This window comes from Nymphalis io, chromosome 21 (genome assembly GCF_905147045.1).
Source record: "Nymphalis io chromosome 21, ilAglIoxx1.1, whole genome shotgun sequence".
Classification (NCBI taxonomy): Eukaryota; Metazoa; Arthropoda; class Insecta; order Lepidoptera; family Nymphalidae; genus Nymphalis; species Nymphalis io.
This window is the reverse complement of record NC_065908.1, coordinates 8,141,419-8,156,879: the sequence shown is the minus strand read 5'-3', so window position 1 is coordinate 8,156,879 and position 15,461 is coordinate 8,141,419.

The following is a 15,461-nucleotide window of genomic DNA, read 5'->3' as shown; positions in this document are numbered from 1 at the left end:
TTAATTGTTTATAAAAAAGATATGTCCTTATAAATTAATTATTTTAAATAGTGAAATTACTAAAAGTAATAGAAGACGTCATTTAATCAATTTATTAAAAAAACGTTTTACGTTATTGACTAATCTGATCTCTGATTGATCCAAACTAATATTATAAATGGGAAAGTGCGTTTGTTTGTTTGTTACGCCTTAACGTAAAACCGCCTCCTCAACGCGGGTAACTCCGTGGGCGGAAATTAGTTGGTATAATGTCCTAGTTAGAGAGTGCGTCAAGTATTTAAAAACCAAGTACTAAAAATAGTCAATTATTACTATATTTTTTAATATTAATACATATGACTTGTAATAAACATGATGGCCATTAAAAATAAATAAAGAAAATATGCACCAAAAGCACGGACAATACATTCGCGGAGATTTAAATACAATAAATAAAAAATTGAAATACAACTCACAGCATTATTATCATCAAAATGGTGAGCATGGTTAATTTCTATATGTACTTCCTACACGTACAGACAGGTGAGCGATGGAGCTCAGCGTCGAGACACATCGATCCATACCTGTAGAGCTATTCTTTCACAAACTCGAAACTCACCGCAGAACTCGATCGTGACTGGTGAAACGTCAGTTCTATGCGACATTGACTTGAAATTGAAACGATACACGTATCAAAATACCGTATCAATTTAATTTCAACATTTCAAGCGTAGGATACGAAGCGAGTTCTTACAGAATAGCACTGTTGTTCCAACAACACAAATTTATTATAATAACAGAAAATGTTAAGCCTTTTTATGACATTTTAAGATGTGTTATTATTAAATCTAGTAACATTCTGTGAATGTCCCACTACTGGACTAACCTGGGCTGCGCTGGTTTCTGGTATGGTGATACAATATTTTGATGCTTATAATGTTATGATTAATATGGTCAATGTCGCATATCACATCTGACATTTTATTATCGTTTTCTGCGGTGACTTTCAGGTTTGTTCTTGTGAAAGAAAGGAAAAGACTATTCCGCCAATGTCGTGTAGTGTAGAGAATAAAAAAGATGACAATAGTAATTAGTTATAATAATGAAAACCTATTTAATAATATGCCGAGATGACCTAGTGGTTAGAACGGGTGAATTTTAACCGATAATCGTGGGCTCAAACCCGGGCATCACCACTGCATTTTCATATGCTAAATTTGTTATTATAATTCATCTAGTGCTTGTCGGTGAAGGAAAACATCGTGAGGAAACCTGCATGTGTCTAATTTCACTGAAATTCTGCCATATGTGTATTCCACCAACTCGCATTGGAGCAGCGTGGTGGAATAAGCTTCAAAAATGGAGAGGAGGCCCTTAGCCCAGCAGTGGGACAATCACAGGCTGTTACTGTTACTGTATATAGATGTAACATTACACCATCACTCCGATTAAATAGTCAGTCAAGTGTTAATATCATGGGATGTTAGCTAACGATTCGTATAGCTTTAGATCCTTTATGATCAAAGGAATACCTTGTAATATCGGCATTCCTAACGTGAATTACGAGTAACAAACTAACTCTTGTGTTAAAAAGATTGTTAGTGTAAGTTAAGATGATGTTTTTAAGTAATGATAAAACATGTTAAAGCATGTGAACTTTGACTGAAGATAGTGGGTTCAAACCCGAACATGCACCATTGACCTTACATGTACTTAATTACAAGTACAAAAAAAGTTTAGGTATTTAAATAGAAGTAGAATAAGTTGTTGCAAATTTTCATGACTTCGTATCCTATACGGCGGCGCTTAAGCCTTTTTGATAGGCAACCCTGTCTTTGTTCTTAATAAGCGCGCGTTCTAACTAAAGCGAGGCGAATTTTTTTTTTTATGTCGTATGAGGTTATCAGATCGAGCCTCTAAATTGTCCAATCGTAAGGTTGTCTAATTGTTAAATGACAATAACAAAAGTGATTTATTATTATTATTTTACTTGAATTTAGTATTTCCTTTTCTGTGACCGAAGTATTATTATGAAAAGTGTTTACAATTTGTATTTCTCATATAAGGACGTACATAGGTTTAATTATACATTTTTCTTGTGGTTTACGTGGTCTTACGTAACCTATTACCTTCGTTCGTTTTGTTTAGTTTCGATAAGTTCGAACCAATCCCATGGAATTATTTGTAACGAATCTTTAATGCAAGGATTTTACTTTTTACATCGGAAAAGGACACCGACACATTGTTTGGAATTTATAATTCATAATTATAAAAACACCAAACAATTACACCTTATATTATTTAGACGATATTAGACGATAGCACGATTTAAAATATATGAAACATATTGTATTTTTTTGCTATAGAATAGGAAGGCGGACGAGCCTATGGGCCACCTGATAGTAAGTGGTCACCAACGCCCATAGACATTGGCATTGTAAGAAATGTTAACCATCGCTTACATACCAATGCGCCACCAACCTTGGGAACTAAGATGTTATGTCCCTTATGCCTGTAATTACACTGGCTCACTCGCCCTACAAACCGGAACACAATAATACCAAGTACTGCTGTTTTGCGGTAGAATATCTAATGAGTGGGTGGTACCTACCCAGACGAGCTTGCACAAAGCTCTACCACCAGTATATATGAATATATTCAAGCATACATAAATTAATAAATATCCAACAAAAAAATAATGTTGTGGCATTAACAATATATATTGATCTTTAATTTAATGTGTTCGTTATAATATTTCGTTATTTATTATTTATTTATTGACTTAATGATATGTAACATGCAATGCTATTAGGCATATTTCACTTTTCGGATTTTTGATGAAATATATATTACCTACAATATGTCGACGATTAGAAGCAACTTTATAGATTTATTATAGATAACCGTAACGCCTCTACACTCCAGGGGGACCGGTCTGCATTTTATTGCATTACAGATACTTCGAACCGAACGTTTTCCTCGGAAATTTCTCAGACACATAAATTACGAGGACTTAAGCGTTTTCTGAATAATAAATGTAGTTTCGAAGCTAATTAGTTTTAAAACATTAGTTTAACATTCAGCGAGTTATCTTTCGAATTTTAGTAATTATTTACTGAGTAAATGTTAGAACGTGAGTGTTTGTTGTTGAAGCCTTTTATATAGCTTTTATTTAAAATAAATTGTACAACGGTGACTACCGAGAAGATTCTGTCTTACAATGGCAATCCATAATAGACATGGCGTTCTATGGGGGAGGCTTTCGTCCAGCAGTGGACGGCAAAAGGCTAAAAAAAAAAAAATAGACATGACTTCTCATGACATGCGGGTCGAAATATGATAAAACTGAGTTGTTCACTGTGTAGTAGGATCTTGTGCAAGCCCGTCAGTGTAACTATATGCACAAGGGAGTTAACATCTTAGTTCTCATTGGTTGCTCATTAACGCTGTCTATTAGCTACTAACCATCAGGTGGCCCATTTGCCATCCTGCCTACCTCTTATTACCTATTAAATAAATATATTTTTTTTATTTCAAATTCTATTGTTTATAGCACTGCTTAATTTCGAATGAAACATCTCCACAAAATTGAGCCTTTTGGTACAATACGTTGATTACTATCCCGACTGGAATGAGTTATATGAAATTTTTATACCATAGTCTCGGTGGAAAACTACGGCGATGTGAGGATTCAGGATCACAAATGAATAGAATACATACATACGTTACTTGAGGGAGAGCACTCCCAAGTCCCCTCCAAGGCTTATTTTTTATTTGCTACTCAACATTTATAATAGAAGTTGTCTAAGATGATAATAAGATGAAGCTGAAATCAGTGCAAATATCAAAATTCAAATCTAACATTTAATTTGTGTGCTGCACACACGATTAAACGAAACGAATCTTGTTTAAATTCCCATACGCAATCGCGACGCGATCCAATTTCTCTTTAAGTACATCGAGTAATTTGTTACAATTTGTCTCCAATATTTGTTTATTGGTTGCTTGGTTATATTGGAACTAATATGACTGAGAAAATTAACTTCTTAATTTCGGAACACCATTGCGAATTTCTAGGCTAACGGAATAAAAAAATTTATACTCGACCAACGGGTTAGTTTCGTACCTCCATGAGTATTTTATTAAGAACTTTTTCGCGGGTTAAAATCGGTCCGGCCAATAAAAGCTATTACGTTTTGCTCTCAAACAATTATCAGTACTAGTCCGGATATAGAATATGGTGTTCAGATAACACTCCTGTGCTTCGGAGAGTGCGTGAGGCTGTGGATTGCCTAATTAAAAATACATGTATGACACTCGGATTACGAGGCTGAGCAACGAGATAATTAATACATTTATGCCCTAAAACATCCTTTCTATAAATATTTTGGCTAGGAATTCAATTTGTAGGATTGTTTGCAAGTATGCTAAAGATTTTTTTTAATAAAAAACTTAGAAAGGTTATGTTCTTAAGCTACTTACACCGCTAAGTCAAGCTTCACATAAATCTATTATACTCAAGGGGTCGAACATAACGCTTATACAAACATCAACCCAGGGAGAACATTGTCCATAGATTAAATATTTGGTCACTCTTTATCTAGTAATTCGTATATGAGAACTAGCCAAGTCCGACCTTAGGCTTCAATATAATGTTATCCTAAGTTATAAGAAGAAATTATATTTTAAGTTGTTATAAAATATTTAATGTTGTTATAAATAAATTTCAGGACTGACCATTGAACTTGGCGCCCATTTAGATCTCACTTCTTTTGTCATTGAAGTCGACAACCAAGGCATATATTACATAACATTAAACTTGTCTCTCATTTGACATTTATATTTTTGATGGGGTGCAATAATATCTCCCACAAATAATCGTTTAGCTGTTTTAAAAGCAAAACGGTCAAACACGTAATATTAAAATACACCTTTGTAACCTTTAATCAAAAAGCACAAAGGTCAATATTCCTTAACACAATAAAGAGGATAACGATATAGCAACGTCAATATAATTATGTTGGCATTTTTTATATAGCGTCATCTGAGGCGCCGGGAGATATATTGCCTGAGACGGCCAAGTTTTACTTAAGTACAGGTGTGAAATGGAATGGGCTTCAACGCTCGTAGAATCATCTCAGTTATACAAAGGTATAACTATAATATATAAGTACTTAAATTGTAACCGCAATCATATTTCTGAATAAATCTGCTAAGTTAACTTCGTTTGCCAGGAAGTTTAAAATTTTAAACGTATGGAAGAGACGTAGCCGTAATCGCATTTGTGTCTTCCTTCTGCGATTGTGACATTTATGAAGATAAAGGACCTAATGCTTTAAGCATAAAGAATTTAAGAGAGATACGATCGATGCCATTTCTGCTATATTTCTATTCGATTAATTTTATTGTCGATAAAAGTAAAACTGCTTGTGATTTGTACATATTGCGAGTGCTTTATTATATAAAAAATATTTCTCAATTTTGTATAAAATATTTTTTTGCCAGCTTTGGCGGTAATTCTGTAGTGACTGATGTTTGTGTTATGAATTAGTAATAATTCTAGCATAATACATATTTAAATTACCTTCACTTTCAAACTCTGGTCCCGTTTCTACTTCATTGTTCGCGGAACTGGTAAAAAGTCTAGCATGACGAAAAGAGTGATGTATATTTTATTGCTGTCACTTCTTCTCAGGCTCTGGATGGAAAATAAATTACCGTATGCAGCATATTATTAGATTCTTTTAATTTATAATGTATATTTATCTATACATATATAAAGTAAAGTACAGCTAAGAGCACGTCAATTAAAAAACAAAAATAAAAATGTAGAAATGTATACTGTACACATAAATCATACATGTTTTAGTAACGGCTTACATGATGTTAAAGCGAGCTCTCCCAACTAATTTTATTATAAGAATTCTAGTAATCTTTTGCGATTTAAATACAAAACTTACTGAAGTTTCCTTAGAATGTAATGTTTGAGAAAATAAATTGCTAATCAATGATGACAGTCAGATTTTTTGTCTTGTTTTGTTGTTGTTTTTGTCATAACAAAACTGTAGAGAATGTTGCTAATGTTAATATTACGAGGTCGTATTTTATTTAATAAAAAAGGTTGACTTCTATCTCTTTTATTATCAATAAAGACTTTAATTATAATATGTTTTCGAAGGTCGAAAGTAAATCTGATTTATTAACAATGGCAACATATCATTTGCGTCATTTCAAATAATCGCGACACAGCTAATAACATAATTTATTATTTTAGGGGTAAACATTAGAAAGGTTACAAAGCTAATATACCAGTAATATACCCGCGCACAGATGCAAAGTACGTGTTGCCAGTTTAAAATATGTCGTAAATACGTCCAAATTTCACCCTTGGCAACACCGTGGAACGTTAAGCGTAGCATTATTTATGTCTGAACTACGAACTGCGAGTGGAGTCAAACCGGGTGAAATATATTGTTTGTTCTAGCCTCTGCTTATGTACCGGGATAACGGGCTTAGGTTGGCAACACGTTTTACTTGTCGTTAAAAATAAATGCTAAGAGTAAACGTAATGTTCTCTAAAATCTAATTACATTTCTGGTTAAATTAATTAATTAATTAATTTACAAATGAAATAAAATTTCGTGATGGCAACAGTACTTGTTTGTCTATCGATATATTTATAATACGTAAAAATATGTAATGATCGAAATAAAAAGAAAAGGGTGGATTTTTTTTATTTTGTCTCTGTGTGTATTATTAGCAAGAAATTCGATAAGTATTTCCGCATTCTTTTTTAAAATTTAACTATGCATAACCACAAGGTGTGGTGACACCTTTAAGCTATCGAAATAACGAGCTCGTGTAGAGAGAGCTCTTGTAAGAATAGCCGTTGTAGAATCCACGCCGTAAAACTTAATATAAACAAGTAAGACCTATTTATTGAGACATTTATCTACTTTATATAATAACTAGAGGCTTTTTGTAAAGTTTTATCGTCAAGGATTTCACATTCTAAAAAGTTATTAGAAATTTACATAGCTAATAGCTGAGACATATTTATATATAAGTTTTAAAATAATATTATTAAAGATGATTTATAATTTATTTCAGTAGCAAAATACATAAATAATGTATGTTAATTTCAAAAAAGTTAATATAACTAAATTGAATGAAGATAGTCTATAGAATAGAGATAGAGGTCAAGATCGAACTAGATGGGACTAGAAGCAATCAGAATTTACTGGTGGTAGAGCTTTGTGCAAGCTCGTTTGGGTAGGTACCACCCACTCATCAGATATTCTACCGCAAAACAGCATTTGTTATTGTTGTGTTCCGGTTTGTAGGGCGAGTGAGCCAGTGTAATTACAGGCACATAAAATCTTAGTTCCCAAGGTTGGTGGCGCAATGGCTATGTAAGCGATGGTTGACATTGCTTACAATGCCAATGTCTAAGGGCGTTTGGTGACCACTTACCATCAGGTGGCCCATATGCTCGTCCGCCTTCCTATTCTATAAAAAAAATGACACTCAAATTAAATCAAAATATTTTCATTCAAAAAGACTTTTATAAGTTCTTACGAATCGTCAAGAGCTACAACCAAATCGGAATGTGGATTCTGTGGCTAGTTTTCCTTTAGATTGGCCGCCGTTGACGAAATCGGTCAGGAGGACATCATTATCACACATATGATATGATTTAAAATTATATTCCAATTATATTAAAAAAATATTATTATTATACAGTAAATATGATGAGTCTATATTGTTTGATACGATTATCATTGAATTAATTAATCGATGGTATCTTTTATATGATAACAATGTCCACCTGGCTAAATATGGCAATGGCGGTTTTTTTCAAATAAGATTGCCGATTGCGTATGAGATATGGCGTGTGCGCAGATAAGAATATTTGATTGATTCAGTGTAGGGGCACTTTCTTTTATTTACTCATAAATTTCATGGGACGTCAATTAGACACGACCGGGAAAAGATAATTGTCGATAGAAAAACATTTTATCGAGGCCCAACGTCCCAAGTCTTGATGATGAGATCTTACAAGCATACAAGTTAGCCTCTAGACAGATCAGGTATTTTTTACGGATTTAATGTAATAATTATTATATAATCTTTTAATTTCATTTTGTTTTCAAAGAATTACTATTCGATCACTGGGACACTGGGTCATATTGACTCTCGGAATGAATAACTGATAACTTGTATTTACAAGACTGCACGAACAGAATAATAAATAAATAGTTTTAAAATATTGTTTAAATTCATTTTTCGTTACATAAAATTTTAAATTATATTAATGTTATGTAAAGTAAACAAGTTAGTAATTATCTACAAAAATTTCGACATTTCATAATTTGATAATGATATGCTCCTTATTACGGATTACGGTTATGACGACCTTTCTCAACTGAGGATAGCTAACTGGATAGGAGACATTAAATTGATGAAGTGAGTCAGCAACTTGAGTAACGGGTGCATACTTCATGAGCTTTCGGAGGCATTTGCTAACTATCTAAGTCGGAGCTGCTACTGAAAATATTATGAAAATAAAACTCCATTACTTTGATGGACTTGAATCTAAGAGCGACACATTTAAGTGCTTTCTGAGGCACGGAAATGTTAACACTGCCAACTACTAACCTTCGGAGTACGTTTGACTGGCCCGAGTTTGAACATGATCTCCAGATTGTCACCTTGAAGAGCTAGCCAGTAGAAAATATACAAGAAATATTATCAAAATGTGAATTAAATTTTTATAATTCATACGTACTTCGTTTGTTGCACGTCAGACATATCCCGAGTGATGTACCGCCGCGTTTGTGAAGCGAATAATACTGTATTTCTAAGCATATTTGTCTTACTATGCTATGTAAAATAATTCTCTGTTTAAATAAATGATCACCTTCTGAATAAAATATATGGTCCGCTCTTGAATATATCCGGCAGCCAATTGAACAGAGGATAATATAGTCCACAAGGGCCAGCATTAACACAGTTGAACTCTTACCGATAAGAAGATTCGATTAACGAGAGATACGAATCAGGATCATTAGCTTTACGTACTTTCCGGGGTGCGAGAGTGTAACACTGCAAACTTAGGAGCTTCTACTGAATATTTCGTAACAATATTTTCTGTTGACCCGAATCGAGACTTGACCCCAATACTTTGGTATAGCAAACCTAATAAACTAGCCAATAGACAAACAATGCAATGCTAGAGCTATTCTGTAAGAACAAACTTGAAACTAACGCGCAAGGACTAAAGGATACACACATCCAACTGCTGTATTGAATATGAGTTTTCACACTGAGGTCTCGCCATTTACATACATATACAAGTATATGTCAATCGATGTCGCATGCAGGCGTATGAATAATTGAAACTAATTCCTTTACAAATAATACAAGAATATAAGTACTAAATACAAAATAAACAGCAATCAAAGTGAATCATTTCTATTAACTTAGTGAGCGTTACTAAAATGGTAGGTTATATTTAGAAGAGACTGTACTTTAAAATACCTTTTCATTGTATTAAAAGTGTTCTATATTGAAATATGTATACTGGTAGAGCTTTGTGCAAGCTCGTCTGGGTAGGTACCACCCACTCATTAGATATTCTACCGCAAAACAGCAGTACTTGGTATTGTTGTGTTCCGGTTTGGAGGGTGAGTGAGCCAGTGAAATTACAGGCACAAGGGACATAACATCTTAGTTCCCAAGGTTAGTGGCGCATTGGTATGTAAGCGATGGTTAACATTTACAATGCCAATGTCTATGGGCGTTGGTGACCACTTACTATCAGGTGGCCCATAGGCTCGTCCGCCTTCCTATTCTATAAAAAAAATGAATACTGTACTTTTAAAATGTATTTGAATTTAATTAAATTACTTTGAAGGTTGGGTTATTTCACTGTTTAGTTCTGGAAGGTTCAATTATGAATTTTGTTGTTTTAGAGTTTAAGAAAGTGATTAAAAGTGACCTAAAATTAATTTCGATTGTATTTTTTAAGCTGAATATTTTATACTAGACTCAGATTATTTTATTCTATAGTCCGTCTTGATAATCTAGTGATATATTGGTAAGGCTGGTCCGAGTTGAAATCTCAGTTCCGGGAAAAAAGCAGGCAGTTAGAGGGACTGCCGAGAAGTAAAAACTGTTAAATATACTTTTACAATTTCCACGTCTAATGGCACTGCAAGTAATAATTCTATCCCTTTTTATTATATAGCTTTTTATTAATCAAATTACACAGTATGTCGCAAACTCGGTATAAAATATGAATACAGCTTAAAAATAAATTAGTTATACTACACTTATATTATTTGCATATACTGTTAGTGTTTACATAAATTTCAATCATTATACATATAATTTTAATAAATAAATACGGACTTCAAATTTTTACTGAGACTTTTTCAATAGATTTCTGTTGAAAAACTCTGATCGGTATTTACACAATAAATTATCCAGCCAGACATTCTATATATTTATGTATATCTGTTTCTTAGTACCTTCCGAAAAACTTATCATATATTGAGAAATTAAGTTTCGTTTATTTCGTGATGTTATACCATATCCAATAAAGCCGACATAACTTACATAGTACGCAAAGATTTTTTTTTTTTTTTTATAGAAAAGGAAGGCGGACGAGCATATGGGCCACCTGATGGTAAGTGGTCACCAACGCTCTTAGACATTGGCATTGTAAGAAATGTCAACCATCGCTTACATATCCAATGCGCCACCAACCTTGGGAACTAAGATTTTATGTCCCTTGTGCCTGTAATTACACTGGCTCACTCACCCTTCAAACCGGAACACAACAATATCAAGTATTGCTGTTTTGCGGTAGAATATCTGATGAGTGGGTGGTACCTACCCAGACGAGCTTGCACAAAGCCCTACCACCAGTAAGATATCACTTGTATAAGTCGGAAATAGTCCAGTGGAGTCCAGTGAAGAAAAATATGTGTTGGATGATAATCTGTCACATTGTGTAACCACCAATCCGCATTGGAGCAGCATGGTGTAATAAGCTTCAAGCCTGTCGGCCATTTTATATCTCTATACCATTACGCCAAGTAACAAAAACAACAAAAACTTAACGAATAAAAATTGGTATCAATAATGGTTTTTATTTCACAAATTCCGAAAACGAATAATTTATTTTATATAAAAAATGATTTTTTTTTCGTTCAGATTATGTTTGAGACTTAATAAATTTAATTATAAATTAAATCGTACTCAACGTTTGAATAATTATTGCCGAGTTATCCCAGAACATACCGCTGGCTGCAATATAAATCTTTTGCACGCAAATTCCAACATTTATAGGTGCTTAATTTTGTTAGGGAGATTTATTGGTCGCTCATCAAAATTCGTCAGGCCAGGCTGTACTACAGCCAATGAGCTTTAATCTGTGGTTAACCTAAAGTGATATAGCGTAAAATAATACAACCTGTGTCCCACAGCTGGACTACAGTATCCTATTCGTTTGAGGATGATTTTACGGTTTATTAAATCGGGTTGGTGGCACATGTGACATTTTCAGCAGGTTTTCTCATGATCGCCGACCATAAGATGAATTATAAGCACAAATTAAGCACACGATAATCCGGTGCTTAATTTGTACTCGGGTTTGACTCACTACAGTTAGTTGTTCTAATCGTTGGGCCATGTAGACTCATTTGCTCTGAGCCACAATTAATGCCATAATTTTATTCTATTGTTTTATCAACGAATACGTATTCATAGTACACATTACTTGATGCGTAAAGAAAGATGTGTATATGAATGAAAAAAAAATTGAATTGCCGTTTACATTGAAATAGAAATGTAAATATTTTTGAGAAAGCAAATAAATATTTTCTATGCGAATTTGAATCAAGTGTGCCAAAGGATAAGGTTTAAAATATCTTGTACACTTACTTGCTAAGGTCCCTGTATCAGTTCTTTTTTATTTCTACCGCAAAACAGCAGTACTTGGTGTTGTTGTGTTCCGGTTTGAAGGGTGAGTGAGCCAGTGTAATTACAGGCACAAGGGACATATGCTCGTCCTAAACTATAAAATATAACCTATTCTATATAAAAAAAAAACAAATTAGTCTATTTGTTTTTGATATTAGTCCAATTCAATATATGCATAATAAGCTAGTTTTTTCAAATACTCCTTTAGTCACAGTATACAAATATATATCACAATTAAGATACTATCTAACGCAAAAATATTTTCTCAAATCGAATCGGTAGGTTATTTTATTAATTCGTTCAAACAAACTGTACGCTTTAATATAAAAGTATAGATTAAAAAAATACCCTCACGAATAAATAATATATTCGAAAAAAAGCGGGATAAATTGTATTGCAAACTGTTGTCAACTGTGCCATTAACGAAAGCCGATAATGTACGACTTATTTACTACATATTGAATTTGATGGGATGCATATTCTAGACGTATTCTCCTTTTAGCTTTTAAATTTTATCTCATACTTGTTTTAATAATATGTGAGTTATTTTGCACATACGTGCCGAATCTTTACACATTAGTACAATACTTTGGGTATTATACCAAGACTTTGGGTATATTATTACAATCCTATAACAATGTACGAGTACCAATCGACACTGGATCGACGTGATAAAATTAAACGTACAATCAGGTATATATAAAATATAAAGAAAAAAAATCCCGCTGAGTTTCTTTAGCCGGTTCTTCTCAGGTCTGAGGTGTTTATTTCCGAACCGGCGGTAGATTTATGACAATCAATAAGTAAGTGTAACGATTCTATTGAATAAAGATTTTTGACTTTTGACTTTGAGCCTATTTGGCCTCCCGCCTTCTTATATTATAAAAAAAGTTTTCAAAGAAGAAACCTGCATGTGTTGGATATATTTCTGCCACATGTGATAGATTTCACCCGAGCGTTTGCTCAGCAATATCGTTAAACTTTGCATATCGTTTGTATTATTATATAATGCCTTAAGATTAACCGGAGACTCTAAATACTTTCTACATGTTAGTGTGATAAATTATAAGTACATAAAACGAAATATAACGATGGTTTACGTAATATCCGTCCGATTTCAATGAAAATCGTTCGCCACTTCAACATGATCCACTAATTTGCACTCAACGCGATTGCCTGTCGCGGCGAATTAAAAGTTGTGCCGATGTGGATAACTACTGGTATGTATATGATTCAACTACCTTGTTGGTCTACTGGCTTGATATAAGACCGCAGACCCGGAGGTCCTGGGTTCAATTCCCAGGTCGGGCCAATAAAAAGTTATTGGGTTTTTCTGTCAGAAAATTCTCAGTAGCAGCCCGGAGGCTAGAAGTTGGAAGTGTGTACACTCCCGTGCCTCGGAAAGCATGTAAAATTATTGGTCTTGCGCATGAAATATTTCCGGTCGTGTCGGATTGCCGTCCCATCGGATTATGAGAGTTAGGAATAGAGAGTGCACCTGTCTTTGCGCAAACACTTGTGAACTATAATATCTCCTGCGTAATTGGCTAATCTCTCTTGAGATTGGCCGCCGTGGCCGAAATCGATCTGGACATTATGATATGATTTATTAACAAACATCCGTGTAACCGAACAAAATAATTAACTTAAACAATAGGTTAATACAAACGAGTTATGTAAAAATTTAGATTTAATATTTTTGTCGTAAAGTAAATGTAATTTTTGGGATAGTCTGAATTTTTTTAAATTTAATACTTGGCTTGCGTTTGATTTGTTTAAAGTCAACAATTTGAAACCGATCTTAGCTGCTACAATCCTTGGTCTAGTGTCCCAACGAGGAGTTGGGACGACACTTAACACTTAATTGGAGTGGTAAATATAAATATTAGTAATTTCTTACAATGGGCATTGCTATTAATCTTTAAAATGACAATATGTAACAAGGTCCAAATTTTGTTAAGATCATTGTAAAAGAAATAACATTGAAGACCAGTAAAATACACTTAAACATTATATAATGTGTCTGTGTGTGTAAATCAAATAGTGTAGGTGATTTGAAGATTTATATTCAAATTGCTAAAATGTTTTTTTTATTTATAGCCAAATAATAATAATAAGGGTATACATGATATATCGTGATATTATATAACGCTATTGGTTTACGTGGCGAACGCCAGTAAAGTTCGCGGTCGTCTTTGTTGTTATTGTTTTCAGTCAATTGATACAAAAACATAATTAATTATACACTTAAATATCTCCGTCTTCTGGTGAAAACCGTAAGAAAAACCGTTTGGTAGTTTTTGAGTTAATCGCGTTCAGACGGACAGACTGACGCGGCGGGGCACTTTGTTTTATAATATGTATTGAGTGATACTTAATGAGCTTGAAGTGTGTTTTGTTATTAATAAATTTAAATAACGCTTGCAACAACCCGTAATACATTAATTGCCACTTAAAGTTGTAAAAGGTAAAAAGCCTCGCTTACCGTCTGGGTTAAGTATATTATTAATGTATAAATTAACATATACATATGTACCTTCTCGTAGTTCATCTCATAGGCTCTCGATGTCACCGCCTAACGGTGACATCAATTCTATCGCTCACTAAGAACTTTGGCAACTCTTTTCTTTGTCGCATCAATAAAAAATGAAATTCTTTACCAGCATACGTTTCTTACAACCTTCCTTCAAACGTGGCGTGAAGAGGCATCTTGAGGGCTGGCAAGGCGGGGGCGGCTAGTGCAGAACATTCTTTGTGACTGTACTGGCCATCGTCGCGTTTGGATTCCACTACCACTCACCATCAGGTGGAGTGGAGTCATTTGCTTTTCCGGCTTACAATTGCATTTTATGATATTTTAACAATGTATCAAAATCAAAAAAAAAAAAAAAATTCAAATAGACTTTTACAAGAACTTATTAATCGTCAAGCGCTACCACGCACGGAATGTGGATTGTACCGAGAAGAACCTTCAAGAAACTCAGTTGTTACTCTTTTTTTTTCAAAAATACAAATTTTTATCAATTACAAACACGTAGTTTCTGCACGAGATCCAGCAATCATTCAATCCACGCATATTTGTCAGACATATATATTCAATAATAATAGTGTTTACTAATAAAAATATTTTTTATAACTAATTGGAGCCTGCTTTGTGGAAACTCTAGTATAGACTGTGGAATTTTTATACCTAGTCCTAAAAACGATTGATTAACTTTATTACGATAGAAGCTTCGAATAATTCTTTTTTTTTTACTGGTATTAAATTGATGTATGCCACTTTTCTTTGTCTAATAATTAATATTGTTACATATTTATAAAATATTTGCATAAGTATATACCGATATTCCTAAACACATCTCTGAGGGTAGCTCTAACTCCTAAATTATAAATATTACCTAATATATACATATATATCATCTACATATGTAGATATATAAAATGAATGTTGGTACATCTGTTTTAAATTAAAACTTCGACCCCGTTTGACAGAC